This window comes from Triticum dicoccoides, chromosome 6B (assembly GCF_002162155.2).
Source record: "Triticum dicoccoides isolate Atlit2015 ecotype Zavitan chromosome 6B, WEW_v2.0, whole genome shotgun sequence".
Classification (NCBI taxonomy): domain Eukaryota; kingdom Viridiplantae; phylum Streptophyta; class Magnoliopsida; order Poales; family Poaceae; genus Triticum; species Triticum dicoccoides.
The window spans coordinates 101132799-101152989 of NC_041391.1; positions in this window are offsets into that span (position 1 = coordinate 101132799).

Sequence of the window (20191 nt, forward strand, 5' to 3'; positions counted from 1 at the left end):
TGGATCCCCTACAGTAATAGTGTTAACAAAGCCATCCACATCCCTAGGATGTGGTTCCCCTAATTTTCCCTCAAAGGGTATCCTACATACCGCACAAAAATCACGTAAAGACATTTCCCTGAATTCATCATATAAATGAAATGATACTGAAGGCGGTGACTTCTTAGGATAATAATAAAAGTTTTGCACGAAAGTATTGGTGAGTAAGAGATACTGATCGATTCGGTCGTGGAGGAAATCGGTGAGGCCTGCATTCTCGATCAAAGAATAAAAATCTTCATAAATTCCAGCTTCTCTCAAGAAATCATCGCATGGCCATTCACACGGCCGTACTTCCGCTATGCGAGGAAGATTATACTTGGCCTTTTCCTTCTCTTTAGCTTGTTTTCCCTGGGAGCCTTGGCTAGAAGAGCCCCTCAAAAATCTCATTAACATTTTCTGAAAATTTCTGAAATTTTAGTAACTTCAAATTAAAAGTTAATAAATCTAAACAAGATTGATAGCAACTACTCCTACAAGTACCTAGAGCCTACATCATGCATTAGAATTACTTGGAACCTCATAAATTTAACATGCAAGCTCAAGAATAGGGTCACCAAGACAGCAAGGATTTGCAATGAATAAAGCACTAGAAAAAAAACTAATTGGACCAATGGAGGAGTCACATACCAAGCAACAATCTCCCAAAGCAGTTTTGTGAATGGAGCTTTGAGCAAGGAGATCGAAAATCGCAACAAAATGAGCTAGAACTTGTGCTTGAGCTGGATGGGGATTTTTTGGGGAAGAAGATGGAGTGTGTGGGTGCTGGCATAAGTGGAGGGGGTCCACTAGGGGCCCACGAGACAGGATGGCGCGCCCAGGGGGTGTGGGCGCGCCCTCCACTCTCGTGTCCTGGTGCTTGCCCCTCCTGCAGTGATTTCAGTGCCTAAAATCCTCAAATATTCCATAAAAATTCATACTAAATTTGTAGGGCATTTGGAGCACTTTTATTTTCGGGATATTTTTCATTGCACGGATAATTCAGAAAACAGACAGATACTACTATTTTTGCTTTATTTATTTTAAATAACAGAAAGTAAAAAGAGGGTACAGAAGGTTGTGCCTTCTAGTTTCATCCATCTGATGATCATCAAAATGAATCCACTAACAAGGTTGATCAAGTCTTGTTAACAAACTCATTCCGAATAACACGGAACCAGAGAAATTTCGAAGTGACACTAGGTTACCTCAACAGGGATATGAAAATCCCCAACAATAAGAATATCATACTTTTTCTTAACAGTAGGTAGAGGAAATTCAAAACCTCCAATAATGATTGATGGAATTTTCTCAATAGAATTTATGTTGTGAACTTGAGGTTATTTCCTCGGAAAATGTACCGTATGCTCATTTCCATTAACATAAAAGGTGACATTGCCTTTGTTGCAATCAATAACAGCACCCGCGGTATTTAAAAAGGGTCTATCGAGGATAATCAACATACTATCGTCCTCAGGAATATCAAGAATGACAAAGTCTGTTAAGATAGTAACATTCGCAACAACAATATGCACGTCCTCACAAATGCCGACAGGTATAACAGTTGATTTATCAGCCATTTGCAAGGATATCTCAGTGGGTGTCAACTTACTTAATTCAAGTCTACGGTACAAGGAAAGAGGCATAACACTAACACCATCTCCTAAATCACATAAAGCAGTTTTAACATAATTTCTTTTTATGGAGCATGGTATAGTGGGTACTCCGGGATCACCAAGTTTCTTAGGTATTCCACCCTTAAAGATATAGTTAGTAAGAATGGTGGAAATCTCAGCTTTAGGTGTTTTCCTCTTATTAGTGATGATATCTTTCATATATTTAGCATAAAGGTTTGTTTTAAGCATACCGATTAAGCGCATGCGTAAGAAAATAGGTCTAATCATTTCAGCAAAACGCTCAAAGTCCTCATCATCCTTTGTCTTGGATGGTTTAGGAGGAAAGGGCATGGGTTTCTGAACCCATGGTTCTCTTTCTCTACCATGCTTCCTAGCAACAAAATCTCTCTTATCATAACGTTGGTTTCTTGATTGTGGGTTATCAAGACCAACATCAGGTTCAATTTCTATATCATTGCTATTACTAAGTTGAGCATCTACATGAACATCATTATTAGCATTATCATCAGGTTCATGTTCATCTCCGGATTGTGTTTCAGCATCAGAGATAGAAGTATTATTAGGATTCTCAGGTGTTTCCACATTAGGTTCATTAGAAGCATGCAAAGTCCTATCATTTTTCTTTTTCTTCTTCTTAGAAGAACTAGGAGCATCTAGATTATTATTCTGAGAATCTTGTTCAATTCTCTTAGGGTGGCCTTCAGGATACAAAGGTTCCTGAGTTATTTTACCAGTTCTAGTAGCCACTCTAACATCAAAGTCATGTTTATTATTTAGTTCATCTAGCAATTCATTCCGAGCCTTAAGTACTTGTTCAGCTTGAGTGGCAACCATAGAAGCATGTTTACTAGTGAGTTTAAGTTCACCCTTAACTCTAGACATATAATCACTCAAGTGTCCCATCATATAAGCATTATTTTTTAATTATCTACTATCATAATCATTGAAATATGCTTTTTTTTATCCATAAAGTCATCAAATTCATCTAAGCATGGGCTATGAAATTTAGTAGAAGGGATTTCGACTTTATCATATCTATAGAGAGAATTTACCTTCACTACCTGTGTCGGGTTATCAAGACAATGTGGTTGTTCAACATGCGATATATTAAGACCATGTATTTCTTCAATAGGAGGTAAATTCTTAACATCTTCAGCTTTTATACCTTTTTCTTTCATTGATTTCTTTGCCTCTTGCATATCTTCAGGACTGAGAAATAGAACACCTCTCTTCTTCGGAGTGGGTTTAGGAATAGGCTTAGGAGTTGGCTCAATTGGTTCAGGAATTGCCTTAGGAATTGGCTCAGGAAGAGTCCAATTATTTTCATTAGTCAACATATTGTTCAATAATAATTCAGCTTGGTCGACTGTTCTTTCCCTGAAAACACAACCAGCACAACTATCCAAGTAGTCTTTGGAAGCATCAGTTAGTCCATTATAAAAGATATCAAGTATTTCATTTTTCTTAAGAGGATGATCAAGAAAAGCATTAAGTAATCAGAGAAGCCTCCCCCAAGCTTGTGGGAGACTCTCTTCTTCGATTTGCACAAAATTATATATTTCCCGCAAGGCAGCTTGTTTCTTATGAGCAGGTAAATACTTAGCAGAGAAGTAATAAATCATATCCTGGGGACTAAACACACAACCAGGATCAAGAGAATTAGACCAAGTCTTAGCATCACCCTTTATTGAGAACGGAAATATCTTAAGGATATAATAATAGCGAGACGTCTCATCATTAGTAAGCAGGGTGGCTATATCATTTAACTTGGTGAGATGTGCCACAACAGTTTCAGATTCAGTGCCATAGAAAGGATCGGATTCAACTAAAGTAATAATCTTAGGATCAACAGAGAATTCATATTCCTTATCAGTAACAAAGATAGGTGAAGTGGCAAAAGCAGGGTCATGTTTCATTCTAGCATCAGAGTCTTTTGTTTCAGCTTAGCTAACAATTTCATAAGATCCGATCTATCATTCCAAGCAAGAAAATCTCTAGCAGTTTCTTCATCCATAACATAACCCTCAGGAACAACATGCAATTCATAATTAGGAGGAGAACCTTCATCATCACTTTCATCAATAATTTCATTTTCAATAATTTCATTCTCCCTAGCCTTAGTAAGTTGTTCATCAAGAAATTCACCTAATGGCACAGTAGTATCAAGCATAGAAGTAGTTTCATCATAAATATCATGCATAGCCAAAGTGGCATCATCAATAACATGCGACATATCAGAATTCATAGCAGTAGCAGGTTTAGGTGTCGCAAGCTTATTCATAACAAAAGGAGAATCTAGTGCAGAGCTAGATGGCAGTTCCTTACCTCCCCCCGTAGTTGAGGGATAAATTTTGGTTCTTTGATCTTTCAAGTTCTTCATAGTGATCAGCAGATATAAATCCCAAGTGACTCAGAGAATAGAGCTATGCTCCCCGGCAACGGCGCCAAAAATTAGTCTTGATAACCCACAAGTGTAGGGGATCACAACAACTTTCGAAGGTAGAGTATTCAACCCAAATTTATTGATTCGACACAAGGGGAGCCAAAGAATATTCTTGAGTATTAGCAGTTGAGTTGTCAATTCAACCACACCTGGATAACTTAGTATCTGCAGCAAGTGTTTAGTAGCAAAGTAGTATGACAGTAATGATAATGATAGCAAAGTAATATTTTTGGGTTTTGTAGTAACTGTAACAATAGCAACGGAAAAGTAAATAAGCGAAGCACAATATATGAAAAGCTCGTAGGCAATGGATCAGTGATGGATAATTATGTCGGATGCAATTCCTCATGTAATAGCTATAACATAGGGTGATACAGAACTAGCTCCAATTCATCAATGTAATGTAGGCATGTATTCCAAATATAATCATACATGCTTATGGAAAAGAACTTGCATGACATCTTTTGTCCTACCCTCATGTGGCAGCGGGGTCCTAGCGGAAACTAAGGGATATTAAGGCCTCCTTTTAATAGAGAACCGGACCAAAGCATTAACACATAGTGAATACATGAACTCCTCAAACTATGGTCATCACCGTGAAGTATCCCGATTATTGACACTTTGGGGTTGTCGGATCATAACACATAATAGGTGACTATAGACTCGCAAGATAGGATCAAGGACACACATATATTCATGAAAACATAATAGGTTCAGATCTGAAATCATGGCACTCGAGCCCTAGTGACAAGCACTAAGCATAGAAACGTCATAGCAACATCAATCTCAGAACATAGTGGATACTAGGGATCAAACCCTAACAAAACTAAGTTGATTACATGATAAATTCATCCAACCCATCACCATCCAGCAAGCCTACGATGGAATTACTCACGCACGGCAGTGAGCATCATGAAATTGGTGATGGAGGATGGTTGATGATGACGATGGCGACGGATCCCCCTGTCCGGAGCCCCAAACAGACTCCAGATCAGCCCTCCCGAGAGAGATTAGGGCTTGGCAGCGGCTCCGTATCATAAAACGCGATGAAACTTCCTCTCTGGTTTTTTTCTATGCAATACGAAATATATGGAGTTGGAGTTGAGGTCGGCGGAGCTGCAGGGGGCCCATGAGACAGGGGGGCACGCCTAGGGAGGTGGGCGCCCCCACCCTCGTGGACAGGGTGTGGGCCCCCTGGTCTTCATCTTTTGCCAGTATTTTTTATATTTTCTGAAACTTGTCTCCGAGGATTTTCAAGTCATTCCGAGAACTTTTGTTTTCTACACATAAAACAACATCATGGCAGTTCTGCTGAAAACAGCGTCAGTCCGGGTTAGTTTCATTCAAATCATGCAAGTTAGAGTCCAAAACAAGGGCAAAAGCGTTTGGAAAAGTAGATACGTTGGGGACATATCAGCCAGCGCCCCCAGAGCCCCCAGGAGGAAGGAAAGAGAGAGGTCCTTTTCCTGATGGACAGGATAAAGACGCTGGCCAAATCAGGACTGACAATAATTGAGGTTATGTCAATATGTATAATGCGGGGAGTGATACGTCTCCAACGTATCTATAATTTATGAAGCATTCATGCTATTATATTATCTATTTTGGATGTTTACGGGCTTTATTATACACTTTTATATTATTTTTGGGACTAACCTATTAACCGGAGGCCCAACCCATATTGCTGTTTTATTGCCTATTTCAGTATTTTGAAGAAAACCAATATCAAACGGAGTCCAAACGGAATGAAACCTTCGAGAGCGTGATTTTTGGAACGAACGTGATCCGGGAGACTTGGAGTACAAGCCAGGGAAGCTTCGAGGTGGCTAGGAGATAGGACGGCATGCCCACCCCCCTAGGCGCACCCCCCTGTCTCGTGGGCCCCTCGTGGCTCCCCGATCAACTTCTTTCGCCTATATATTCCCATATACCCTAAAACCATCGAATACGAAGATAGATCGGGAGTTCCGCCGCCGCAAGCCTCTATAGCCACGAAAAGCCTCTCGGGAGCCCGTTCCGGCACCCTGCCGGAGGGGGAATCCCTCACCGGTGCCCATCTTCACCATCCCGACGCTCTCCATGACGAGGAGGAAGTAGTTCACCCTCGGGGCTGAGGGTATGTACCAGTAGCTATGTGTTTGATCTCTCTCTCTCTTGTGTTCTCTTTATGGCATGATCTTGAAGTATCGCGATCTTTGCTATTATAGTTGGATCTTATGATGTTTCTCCCCCTCTACTCTCTTGTGATGAATTGAGTTTTCCTCTTGAAATTATCTTATTGGATTGAGTCTTTAAGGATTTGAGAACACTTGATGTATGTCTTGCCGTGCTTATCTCTGGTGACAATGGGATATCACGTGATCCACTTGATGTATGTTTTGGTGATCAACTTGCGGGTTCCGCCCATGAACCTATGCATAGGGGTTGGCACACGTTTTTGTTTTGACTCTCTGGTAGAAACTTTGGGGCTATCTTTGAAGTACTTTGTGTTGGTTGAATAGATGAATCTGAGATTGTGTAATGCATATCGTATAATCATGCCCACGGATACTTGAGGTGACAATGGAGTATCTAGGTGACATTAGAGTTTTGGTAGTTTTGTGTCTTAAGGTGTGATTCTAGTACGAACTCTTGAATAGATTGATTCGAAAGAATAACTTTGAGGTGGTTTTGTACCCTACCATAATCTCTCCGTTTGTTCTCCGCTATTTGTGGCTTTGGAGTGACCCTTTGTTGCATGTTGAGGGATTGTTATATGATCTATCTATGTTAATATTGTTGAGAGAACTTGCACTAGTGAAAGTATGAACCCTAGGCCTTGTTTCCTATCATTGCAATACCGTTTACGCTCACTTTTATCATTAGTTACCTTGCTGTTTTTGTATTTTCAGATTACAAATATCTTTATCTACCATCCATATTGCACTTGTATCACCATCTCTTCGCCGAACTAGCACACCTATACAATTTACCATTGTATTGGGTGTGTTGGGGACACAAGAGACTCTTTGTTATTTGGTTGCAGAGTTGTTTGAGAGAGCCATCTTCATCCTATGCCTCCCATGGATTGATAAACCTTAGGTCATCCACTTGAGGGAAATTTGCTACTGTCCTACAAACCTCTGCACTTGGAGGCCCAACAACGTCTACAAGAAGAAGGTTGTGTAGTAGACATCAAGCTCTTTTCTGGCGCCGTTTCCGGGGAGGTGAGTGCTTGAACGTATATCTTTAGATCTTGCAATCAAATCTTTTTGTTTCTTGTTTTATCACTAGTTTAGTCTATAAAAGGAAACTACAAGAAAATTGGAATTGAGTTTGCCTCATACGCTTCATCTTTTTAATATCTTTCGTGAGTATGATGGAAAGGAAAATTGTGCTCAAGTGCTAGAAGAAGAATGCATTAAAATGCTTGGTACTAAATCTTTGAATGATGAGCATGATTGCAGTGTTGTTAGTATGAACTCTTTGAATATCCATAGTACTAATGATGATTGCACTAGTTATGATGAAAATATCTCTTATAAGCATGTCGATTTTTGTGGAGTAGATTGGGTTTGCAAGTACACACCAAATAGGTAAAGTAGATATTGCAAGAGGCATAAGTATTTAGAAACTAAAGGGTTGCAAGAAAGTCTTGATGTTTGTGCTGAAAAATTCAATATTTTGCGCGCTCCTTGTGAACTTTGCAATGAACATGGAAATTCAAATCTCTCATGCAAATTGTTTCATGATCGAATCGTGTCAAAAAATTGGGATAACTTGATTACCCTTGAGCATCATAAAGAGCTTAGTCTTCTTTTGGGGTATGAAGAAATGAAACATATAACTGAGAGTATTCCAAAATTTAATCTTGATAGATGTCTTGATTTTGATCTAGAGAAGATTTATTTGTATTGTGCGGTGAATTGCATTGAAAATCCTTATATTGCCAATTACCTAAAGAAAAGAAAGCAATTAGAAGATGAAGAGAATACTAATGAAAGGTAATAAACTTCCCATTATCCTCCTATTATTTCTTATGATGAATCATGTAACGAGGAGGAGCTTCCTATTCAACCAATCTCATCAATAAGGAGATCAAAGAAGAAGGTTGAACCCACACATAGTATAAAGAAATAAAAATAAAAAAAGGAGCAACAAATGTAAAAAGGTACCCCTCCCAAATGATGTTGCTCCTACTACTCATTGTGATGATGATAATTGCTATACTATTGGTGCTATCGATATTTTTAATGATGAGAGTGATTATGCTTATGATATGAAAGGGCCCAAGCTTGGGGAAGCTATGTTTGGTGAGGATGAAATATTTGAGAATATATTTGCTGAAATTAATGTTTGTCCCAAGCTTGGGGATGCTATGTTTAATTAAGGTGGTATTTTTAGCATCCCAAGTTTTGATACACAAAGTTGTTTTGATGATAGCATGCCTCTTACCTATGATGATAATATTGATGAAAGTGGGTTTGGAAGAGTGTCAACTTTAGGAAGTAGTGATCCCACTATTTTGTAGGATGTTGAATCTTATTGTGATGAATATGAAAGTGGATTTGGAAGAGTGTCAACTTTATTTAGTGATGATTCCACTATCTTGGGAGAGGTTGCAGTCGATTATGATGAGAACGAAGTTGCTACTTATGATGATTATTGTGATGAAACTTATGCTATAAAAAGTAGTGATGATTATATTTATAAAACTTGTCATCATTATGATTACCCTTTTTCTGAACATTACTCTTTTAATGTGGAAATAATTTATAGTATTCGAGTTTCTTATGATATTCCCACTATCCCGAATGAGAAGAATTTTGCTTATGTTTTGAGTAGTAAATTTTCTATGCTAGTAGATCATGAAAATAATGCTTTAGGTGCTGGTTATATTGTTGAATTCATTCATGATGCTACTGAAAATTATTATGAGGGAGGAACATATGCTTGTAGGAATTGCAATAATATCAAGTTTCCTCTCTATGTGCTTCAAGTTTTGAACTTATGCTTGTTTTGCCTTCCTATTCTAATTGATTATTGTTCCCATAAGTTGTTTGCTCACAAAATCCCTATGTATAGGAAGTGGGTTAGACTTAAATGTGCTAGTCATGTGCTTCATGATGCTCCCGTTATGTTTCAATTCATATCTTTTATGTGAGTATCATTGTTATCATCATGCCTAGCTAGAAAGGCATTAAAGAAAAGCGCTTGTTGGGAGACAACCCAATATTTACCCCTACTGTTTTTGTGTGTCCACATGATTATTCTACTGTAGTAACCATGGTTTATAGCTTTTGTTTCAATAAAGTGCCAAGTAAGACCTTTAGGATAGCTTACGGTGATAGTTGTGTTGATCCTGCTAAAAATCAGAAACTTTTGCACCCAGTCATTTAGTTTTGATAATTCACAGAGACGTGATTCTGATCTGATTCTTTTTGATATGGATTGGTACACAAATTTCGTAGGACTTCCTAATTTGGTAGGATTTTTGGAGTTCCATAAGTATACGTTTGATACATATTACTATAGACTGTTCTGTTTTTGACAGATTCTGTTTTCTATGTGTTGTTTGCTTATTTTGATGAATCTATGAGTAGTATCGGAGGTATGAACCATAGAGAAGTTGGAATACAGTAGATATTACACCAATATGAATTTATAATGAGTTCATTATAGTACCCAAGTGGTGGTTTTAGTTTCTTATACTAATGGAGCTTACGAGTTTTCTTTTGAGTTTTGTGTTGTGAAGTTTTCAAGTTTTTGGGTAAAGATTCGATGGACTATGGAATAAGGAGTGGTAAGAGCCTAAGATTGGGATGCCCAATGCACCCCAAGGTAATATTCAAGGACAACCAAGAGCCTAAGCTTGGGGATGCCCCGGATGGCATCCCCTCTTTCGTCTTCGTTCATCGGTAACTTTACTTGGAGCTATATTTTTATTCACCACATGACATGTGTTTTGCTTGGAGCATCATTTTATTTTGTTAGTATTTGCTTTCTGTTATTTAGAATAATGTTTTGCATCTATATTTTCAATAAAAATGTTAAGGATAGCCTTTACCATGCTTATTTTGGTAGTATACATGTTGCTGATTGAAAACAGAAAGTTTACCGCTGTTGCAAAAATTCCCTAGAAAAGTCAGAGAGTGATATAATGTTGAAACTTTTTGCATATTGAGATCTGATAAATCTTCTACAGCGTAGTATTTTTCTCATAATTTTAGGAGTTAGGGAAGTATGATGAATCTTGCATTCTTTACAGACTATACTGTTTTGGTAGATTGCTGTTATGTTTGCATTGTTTGCATATGTTTGCTTGTTTAATGATTCTATTTGATGATAGGAGTATTAAATATGCAGAGGCATTTATTATGCAATGTTGAATAATAATTTTAGTGATTTTTTACAATAGAAAAATGATAAGGTTTTGCATTGGTTTATACTAACCTATCTCACGAGTTCTTGTTGAGTTTGGTGTGGATGAAGCTTTTGATAAAAAAGAGAAACCATGATATGAGAGGAATTAAGGAGACACAAAAGTTCAAGCTTGGGGATTCCCAAGGAATCCCAAGATAATATTTCAAGAAGTCTCAAGCATCTAAGCTTGGGGATGCCCCGGTAGGTATCCCACCTTTCTTCTCCAACAATTATCGGTTAGTATTGGTTGAACCTAAGTTTTTGCTTCTTCACATGAGTTGTGCTATCCTTGCAATGCCATTTTGTTTTGCTTTTCTTGCTGTTTGAATAAAATACCAAGATCTGAAATTCTTAAATGAGAGGGAGTCTTCACATAGTTACATAATTATTTAGCTACTCATTGATCTTCACTTATATTTCTTTGGAGTAGTTTGTCATTTACTCGTGTGCTTCACTTATATCCTATGAGTAAATGGTTAAATGAGTTGAATGTCATAAATATGAAATTATTTATGTTTCATTTGCTTATCCCATGGGGAGTAATGACTTCACATCTAAGAAGTAGAGGTTGTAAATTTATTGAAGGTTAGCAAGCATTGTATTGGTCATTTGAACAATTCATGAAAGAATGTTGAAGGAAGAGAGATTTCACATATAAATACACTATCCTAGACATCTTTTATAATTGTGAGCACTTATTAAGTATGACATGCTAAAGAGTTGATGTTGGACAAGGAAGACAATGTAATGGGTTATGTTTTCTCACATCTCAGTTAAAGTATATTGTCATGGATCATTCAAACATGTTGGGCTTGCCTTTCCCCCTCTTGCTAGCCAAATTCCTTGCACGAAGTAGAGATACTACTTGTGCTTCCAAATATCCTTATACCCAGTTTTGCCATGAGAGTCCACTATACCTACCTATGGATTGAGTAAGATCCTTCAAGTAAGTTGTCATCGGTGCAAGCAATAAAAATTGCTCTCTAAATAGGTATGATCTATTAGTGTGAAGAAAATAAGCTTTATACGATCTTGTTATGGAAGAAATAAAAGCAACGGACTGCATAATAAAGGTCCATATACAAGTGGCAATATAAAGTTACGTCCTTTTGCATTAAGATTTTGTGCAGCCAACCATAAAAGCACATGACAACCTCTGCCCTCTGTGAAGGGCCTATCTTTTACTTTATGTCTTTTACTTTATGCAAGAGTCAAGGTGATCTTCACCTTTCCCTTTTTCATTTTATCCTTTGGCAAGCACCTCGTGTTGGAAAGATCCTGATATATATCCAATTGGATGTAAGTTAGCATGAACTATTATTGTTAACATCACCCAAAGGTGAATACGTTGGGAGGCGACACTATAAGCCCCTATCTTTCTCAGTGTCCGATTAAAACTCCATAACCATTATTATTGCGTGAGTGTTAGCAATTGTAGAAGACTATATGATAGTTGAGTATGTGGAGTTTGCTAAATCAAAGCTCTGACATAGACCCTTCCTGAAAATAAGATGAATTGTAATTGTTTGATGACTAAGAATGAAATTTGCTAGTTTTCAAGAAAGTTTATGGTCTATGCTTTAACATGTGAATTGCTTGTTACTTGATCTTGAGAAGTTTTATGAGATGAACTACTGTTATGACATATAATCATGCTAGAAAAGGTGATTGAAATTATCATTGATCAAACTTGTGCACCTTCTAGCATTCACACTTCATAAATTCATTCTTTTATCATTTACCTACTCGAGGACCAGCAGGAATTAAGCTTGGGGATGCTGATACGTCTCCAACGTATCTATAATTGATGAAGCATTCATGCTATTATATTATCTATTTTGGATGTTTACGGGCTTTATTACACTTTTAAATTATTTTTGGGACTAACCTATTAACCGGAGGCCTAGCCCATATTGCTGTTTTATTGCCTATTTCAGTATTTCAAAGAAAAGGAATATCAAACGGAGTCCAAACGGAATGAAACCTTCGGGAGCGTGATTTTTGGAACGAACATGATCCGGGAGACTTGGAGTACAAGCCAGGGAAACTTCGAGGAGGCCAAGAGATAGGAGGGTGCACAACACCCCCTAGGCGCGCCCCCCTGTCTCGTGGGCCCCTCGTTTCTCCCCCAGCTGACTTTTTTTGCCTATATATTTCCATATACCCTAAAACCATCGAATACGAAGATAGATCGGGAGTTCCGCCACCGCAAGCCTTTGTAGCCACCAAAAACCTCTCGGGAGCCCATTACGGCACCCTGCCGGAGGGAGAATCCCTCACCGGTGGCCATCTTCATCATCTCGGCGCTCTCCATGACGAGGAGGGAGTAGTTCACCCTCAGGTCTGAGGGTATGTACCAGTAGCTATGTGTTTGATCTCTCTCTCTCTCATGTTCTCTCTATGGCACGATCTTGATGTATCGTGAGCTTTGCTATTATAGTTGGATCTTATGATGTTTCTCCCCCTCTACTCTCTTGTGATGAATTGAGTTTTCCTCTTGAAGTTATCTTATCGGATTGAGTCTTTAAGGATTTGAGAACACTTGATGTATTTCTTGCCGTGCTTATCTGTGGTGACGATGGGATATCACGTGATCCACTTGATGTATGTTCTGGTGATCAACTTGCGGGTTCCGCCCATGAACCTATGCATAGGGGTTGGCACACGTTTTTGTTTTGACTCTCCGGTAGAAACTTTGGGGCACTATTTGAAGTACTTTGTGTTGGTTGAATAGATGAATCTAAGATTGTGTGATGCATATCATATAATCATGCCCACGGATACTTGAGGTGACAATTGAGTATCTAGGTGACATTAGGGTTTTGGTTGATTTGTGTCTTAAGGTGTTATTCTAGTATGAACTCTTGAATAGATTGATCTGAAAGAATAACTTTGAGGTGGTTTCATACCCTACCATAATCTCTTCGTTTGTTCTCTGCTATTAGTGGCTTTGGAGTGACTCTTTGTTGCATGTTGAGGGATTGTTATATGATCTATCTATGTTATTATTATTGAGAGAACTTGCACTAGTGAAAGTATGAACCCTAAGCCTTGTTTCCTATCATTGGAATACCATTTACGCTCACTTTTATCATTAGTTACCTTGCTGTTTTTATATTTTCAGATTACAAATATCTTTATCTACCATCCATATTGCACTTGTATCACCATCTCTTCGCTGAACTAGTGCACCTATACAATTTACTATTGTATTGGGTGTGTTGGGGACACAAGAGACTCTTTGTTATTTGGTTGGAGGGTTGTTTGAGAGAGACCATCTTCATCCTATGCCTCCCACGGATTGATAAACCTTAGGTCATCCACTTGAGGGAAATTTGCTACTGTCCTACAAACCTCTGCACTTGGAGGCCCAACAATGTCTACAAGAAGAGAAGGTTGTGTAGTAGACATCAGGGAGTGCATCCACTTCAATATCGGGGGAAACCCATGTGGCACTTCAATAGAGAGGACGACGCCACCCGCTGCGGCCATAAAGGTCCGGACTCCGCCGCCGCTCTGGCGAAAATACTGTCCGATTTGTACAAAGGAGAAGAAGAGGAGTTCATCCGTATCAAGCCACAGGATGGATTCTCCATGTACAACCCCCCAAGCTGGGTGAGCTGCTAACTTTTATTCCAGTCTTTCCCGCATTCTTTATAACAAATATTTACCTTGTCAATTCATGGCAGGAGTTGCGAAAAGCTATGAGGGAGGTTCACAGCCCGTCTCCACAGCCAGAGGACCCAGACCGGGCCCTGGACCTCGGACTTAAAAGAAGATCCGGACATATTTGTGGAGCTCGTCGATAGGACATTTTGTCAGTTAAGCTGTGATGGTGCATTGGTGGCCATCATAGCTGATTATCCTGGCCTACTCCGTGTATCACATGTAAGTAAAACTGGAGTCCCAACTTCCAAGAAGGATCCCCTCTTTGCGCCTTACCCACCGCATATGTATTGCGTTTTACAGGGGAGGCCATCGGGACGCCGCGCCGAACCCGTGGTGACTCGTCAACAAGGGGCACCGAAGCCACGTAGACTTAAAAGGAAGGCAGTCAGGACCGAGACGCCATTGCAGAGGTATGATTAAAAACCTGTTATGTAATTATCATCTTTAAAATATAACAATGCCAGTGGTTTCCCGGCAGAAAGAGCGCTCGCTAGACTACATCCGGAGAGCCTACCGGCCACACCTCCACCAGCCGGACTCCGAGGCCGGACTCCAGGGCGGAGGTCAATGCGGGACAACGCTAGATGATCCTCCTACAGAGGATGCGAATAGATTATCCGCTACGAACTCCGAAGTGGAGAGTTCCATGAATCATAGGCGCCGACGGGACACACTACGTGACCCTAATTTCTCTGAAGAGGCATTCAATGCCTTTAACTCAGGGGACGCGTACATCCGAGCTGCTCAAGATGGCCTCGCCAGAGCCACGGACCAGTATGTAAAGGATATACGGGTAGGAAAATTTGATAAGTATGTATATCAGTAGCCCCTGAGACTTGAAACAGTTGGCACAACTGATTTAAGGATCATTGTATGCATAGGTTCTTACAGAGAAGAATACCCAGCTGACTAAAGAGCTGGAGGAGTGCAAAGCCCAGCTACGGGCCGCAGTCGCCAGAATAGAGGAGTCCAAGAAGGCCTCGTCTGGTAATACTTGTCTTGATCCAAAAGAATGTACTGACGTATACCAGTTAGTATTCGGCATGCATGCAGATCTAACAATAGCTTCTGCAGACAATCCCGAAGGTAATCTGGAGATCGTTTCGGAGGATTAACAACATGCTCAATGATAGCTAAAGGCTGGCGAGCGCGTGCTTACAAAGGTTATACAGGAGAAGAATGATCTCCAGGACGCGAAGACCCGGTTGGACGTTGATTTAAAAGATGTTTGGGCCCAGCTTGCTGACTTTGTGAAGGAGAATAAGAGGCTTCGACGCGACATTTTTAGTAAGTGCTTGAACGAACCTTTATAAAGTTCGGCGAAGAAGCAGGCTAACAGAATTATGTCTGTAGGTATGCTGACAGGTCATCCCGAAGAGGAGATGCCTGGATCGGCAGGTGATCTGCTGCAAGAACTCGCACAACTACACGGACAAATTCGGCAGGTGATGCAGGGCATTGCCCAGGCCTTGTGGCCGTCCGCATCCTTGCCCAAAGGCATGGGAGAGCTTGTCGAGATGCTCAAGGGAGTGCGGCGGTGCTTCCGATTATGGAAGATATTGGTTTGCCGACAAGGTGCAAGGGAAGCCTGGGCCATGGTGAAGACGCGATACACCAAGGCTGACCCGAACCATATGGCTGAGGTCGGTCCTGTAGGGTCAGATGGGAAAGAGATCCCTGTTAGTCTGGTATATGACCAGGTAGCATTAGCCACAAAGTATTCCCGTTAGGATTGTAGGCTAGACAGCCTGTTGGATGGTATAGAAGAAGAATTTAGTCAGTCTAAGTGACTGTGTACTTCAAATGACATATTTTGTCTCTAGCCGGATTGTAAATCATTTGTCATGGCGGACCTTTTCGCTTCAACCTCCGGACCCGACAGTCTGGAGTGTATCCGAATACCCGCTCAGTTATGCAAAAACCGGGGTATGCATGGAAACCAGGCGTAGGGGTCATAAGTGCTTGAGCAGACAAGTACCCAAACTAGCTATGTCATATTACATGGATAGTAAGAAACATCTTCCAGGGAGAATAGTTCCGTTAAGGGTTCCTTTCCCTGGGGTGCGCATGCATTAATGTGCATGTCCGAACTATGAAAAGTGATACAGGATATAAACATCTGGGGGCATGTATTGAAATAAGTAAGAAACATCTTTTGTTCACCGATTGAATATTCCCTTAAGAACGCTAGCTTTCGACTTCACCCAGTCTGAGGTACACATCCAGCTGACCCGGCAGTAACAATCGCAGAGGTGCTCCCCTTATGCCCTAGCCGAATTAACGGGAACGTAGGGCATAAACACAAGAGCCAGGCAACCCAGCTTGGCCAAAACTTAAGTCATATCGATGCATATAATGGTGAAAAAAGGCACATAAGGAGAAGTGACGCATATGTGGTGGGCATAAAGCCCGGAAGATAATTATATTAAGCTTCTGTATAAGAAGCCCCCAGGTATATTGAGCGTGCATAGCGTGGAGGGAGTGTGCGGTCGAAGCATACTTGAAGCTTTCAAGGCTATATAAAAAAAGGAAAGAGAGAGAGAGAGAGGATATAACTTAAAAGTAAGACAGATATAAGGAGATGAACACAGAGTTCGACACTAGGCGTAGAATCTTCAGAGTCTGGCCGCGTTCCATGGGTTCGGCTCGAGTCGATTATCTGATGCATCACGCAGATGGTACGCTCCTCCGGTGAGAACTTTATCAATGATGAAGGGACCCTCCCACTTGGGCTTGAGCTTGTCCTTTTTCTTCTCTGGTAGGCGTAGAACGAGTTCGCCAACATTATAAGTTTTGGCCTTTACTTCTCTTCTTTGATACCTTTGAGCCTGGTGCTGATAGAATGCGGAACAGGCCTTTGCAACGTCACACTCCTCCTCCAGGGCATCTAAACTGTCCTGCCAATCTAGCTCGGCTTCTCTCTCTTCGTACATCCGCACTCGAGGTGAGTCATGGATGATATCGTAGGGTAGCACTGCCTCTATGCCGTACACCATAAGAAATGGTGTGTATCCGGTGTGCGATTTGGCGTGGTCCACAGCCCCCATAGTATAGAGTCGAGCTCCTCGACCCAGTGCGTATCAGATTCCTTCAAGGATCGCACTAGTTTGGGTTTAATGCCGTTCATAATAAGACCATTTGCTCATTCGACTTGATCATTTGTTTGGGGATGATAGATGGAGGCATAATCGAGCTTAATGCCCATTTTGCCGCACCAAGTTTTCACTTCATCGGCTGTGATGTTTGAGCCGTTATCAGTGATGATGCTGTGCGGGACACCGTAACGATGTATCATCCCTGATATGAAGTCTATCACTGGTCCTGACTCGGCCGTTTTAACTGGTTTGGCTTCTATCCATTTGGTGAATTTATCCACCAGGACCAGCATGTATTTCTTCTTATGGCTTCCTCCTTTAACGGGTCCAACCATATCGCGCCCCCAGACCGCAAAGGGCCAAGTTATGGGGATTGTTTGGAGAGAGGTAGGTGGCATATGGCTTTGATTTGCAAAAGGCTGGCAACCGATGCAATGTTGGACAAGGTCCTGTGTGTCTGCCCGGGGCTGTCGGCCAGTAGAAACCTGTACGGAAGGCCTTGCTTACGAGTGCCCGAGCTGCGGCGTGGTGGCCGCCGAGTTCGGCATGAATTTCGGCCAAGAGCTGCCGCCCTTCCTCTTCGGAGATGCACCTTTGGAGCACTCCAGTCGCACTTTTCTTACAAAGCTCTCCCTCGTGGACCTTGTAGGCTTTAGAGCGCCGCACGATGCAATGTGCCTCATTTTTGTCCTTGGGGAGTTCTTGCCTATTTAGGTAGGCTAATAAGGGTTCTATCCACGAGGCGATGACGGCCATAATCACGTGGGCTGAAGGTGTTATTTTGGTGGCGGAGTCTCCGATTACGTCAAAGTGTTCGGGATCTGGGGTTGTGTTCGGATCCGGACTGGTTTTGCCGGTCTCCCCTTCCCATACCATGGATGGCTTGAACAGCCTTTCCAAAAAGATATTAGGTGGGACGGGGTCACGCTTAGCACCGATGCGGGCGAGGATATCCGTTGCTTGATTGTTTTCTCGGATCACATGGTGGAATTCGATCCCCTCGATCCGAGCTGACATTTTGAGGATGGAAGTGCGATAGGCCGCCATTTTTGGGTCCTTGGCGTCAAAGTCTCCATTTATTTGAGATATTGCGAGGTTCGAATCCCCCGGCACTTCTAGGCATTGAATGCCCATGGAGACTACCATCCGAAGACCATGCAACACAGCCTCATATTCGGCTGCATTGTTGGATTTGTGTAGAGTATTTGGAGTACGTATTGGACTGTATCTCCGGTGGGGGATGTCAGGACAATGCCTGCCCCTAGACCAGCCAGCATCTTAGAGCCGTCAAAGTGCATGATCCAATTGGAGTACGCGCCGTACTCTTTAGGGAGTTCGGCTTCTGTCCATTCGGCGACAAAGTCACCCAGTACTTTCGACTTAATGGCTCATCGTGGTTTGTATGCTATGTCGAAGGGGAGGAGCTCGATAGCCCATTTAGCAATCCAGACCGTGGCATCACGGTTATTTATTATGTCATTGAGTGGTACTTCGAAGGCCACCGTGATTGAACCCTCTTGAAAGTTGTGTCGTAGTTTTTGGGATGCCATGAAGACCGCGTATGCTATCTTTTGATAATTTGGGTACCGTGAGTTGCATGGGGTGAGGACACTGGATACATAGTATACCGGCTTTTGAAGCAGGAACTTATGTCCGTCTGTCTCTCGTTCGACGATAATCACTGTGCTTACAACCTGGTGTGTTGCAGCTATATAGAACATCATAGGTTCGCCGATATTTGGCACGGCCAAGATTGGATTGGTGGCCAAGAGGGCCTTTATTTCCTCCAGTCCGGCCGTAGCCGCATCTGTCCACTCGAAGTGTTCGGTGCATGGAAGAAGGCGATAAAGAGGTAGTGCATTTTCTCCTAATCGGGAGATAAAGCTGCATAAGGCAGCCACACATCCAGTTAATTTTTGGATTTATTTGAGGTCTGTTGGGGTAGCCAACTATGACAGAGCTCAGATTTTAGCCGGATTTGCTTCAATTCCTCTATTGGAAACGATGAAGCCCAAAAGCTTTCCGGCATGTACGCCGAAGACGCATTTTTCCGGATTGAGCTTGATGTCATATGTTCGTAGATTGTCGAACACAAGCCTCAAGTTGTCTATTAAAGATTCGACGTGTCTGGTTTTAATGACCACATCGTCTATGTATGCCTCCACTGTTTTGCCGATTTGTGTTTCCAGGCATGTCTGAATCATGCGTTGATAGGTTGCACCGGCGTTTTTGAGCCCGAAAGGCATGGTGTTAAAATAGAAGGGTCCGTATGGAGTGATGAATGCCGTTGCGGCTTGGTCGGACTCTGCCATGTTAATTTGATGGTATCCGGAGTATGCGTTGAGGAAGCACAATGAGTCGTGTCCTACAGTTGCGTCGATGATTTGATCGATGCGGGGGAGTGGGAAGGGATCCTTAGGGCAACACTACAAAAAAAAGACACATCCGTGACATTTTGGGCCAAACGATTTTTTTTTCTTTCATACATATGACACTTCTATGACGATAATTGTGACAAAACCCGGTATCATCATAGATGTGGCGGGCTCCTACTTCTATGACAAAAAATCATGACAGAAAATGGGCTTTTCGTCCTGGGCGGGCCGTAGACGCAGCTGCATGACATTCTTTGGGCCGTCCGTGACAGAAAAAACCATGGTAGAAGCGAGGGCGAGGAAAATTTCGGGGAGTTCCCGGTTATGGTGGGTGGTCGGGGGCCGAGCGATGCACGTTTCTCTCGTACACGTACGCGCGTGTGTGCGAGGCATTGGCTCTAACTGAACCCGAGCGAGGCATGGGCTCTAACTGAACCCGAGCGATTGCACTGCAGGCTACGCGTTACTGAACCCGAGCGATCGATTCCTTCACTATTGCTGCTAACTGAAGCCGATCGATGTTGCCTCTCTGGATGAACAATGAGAATTGCG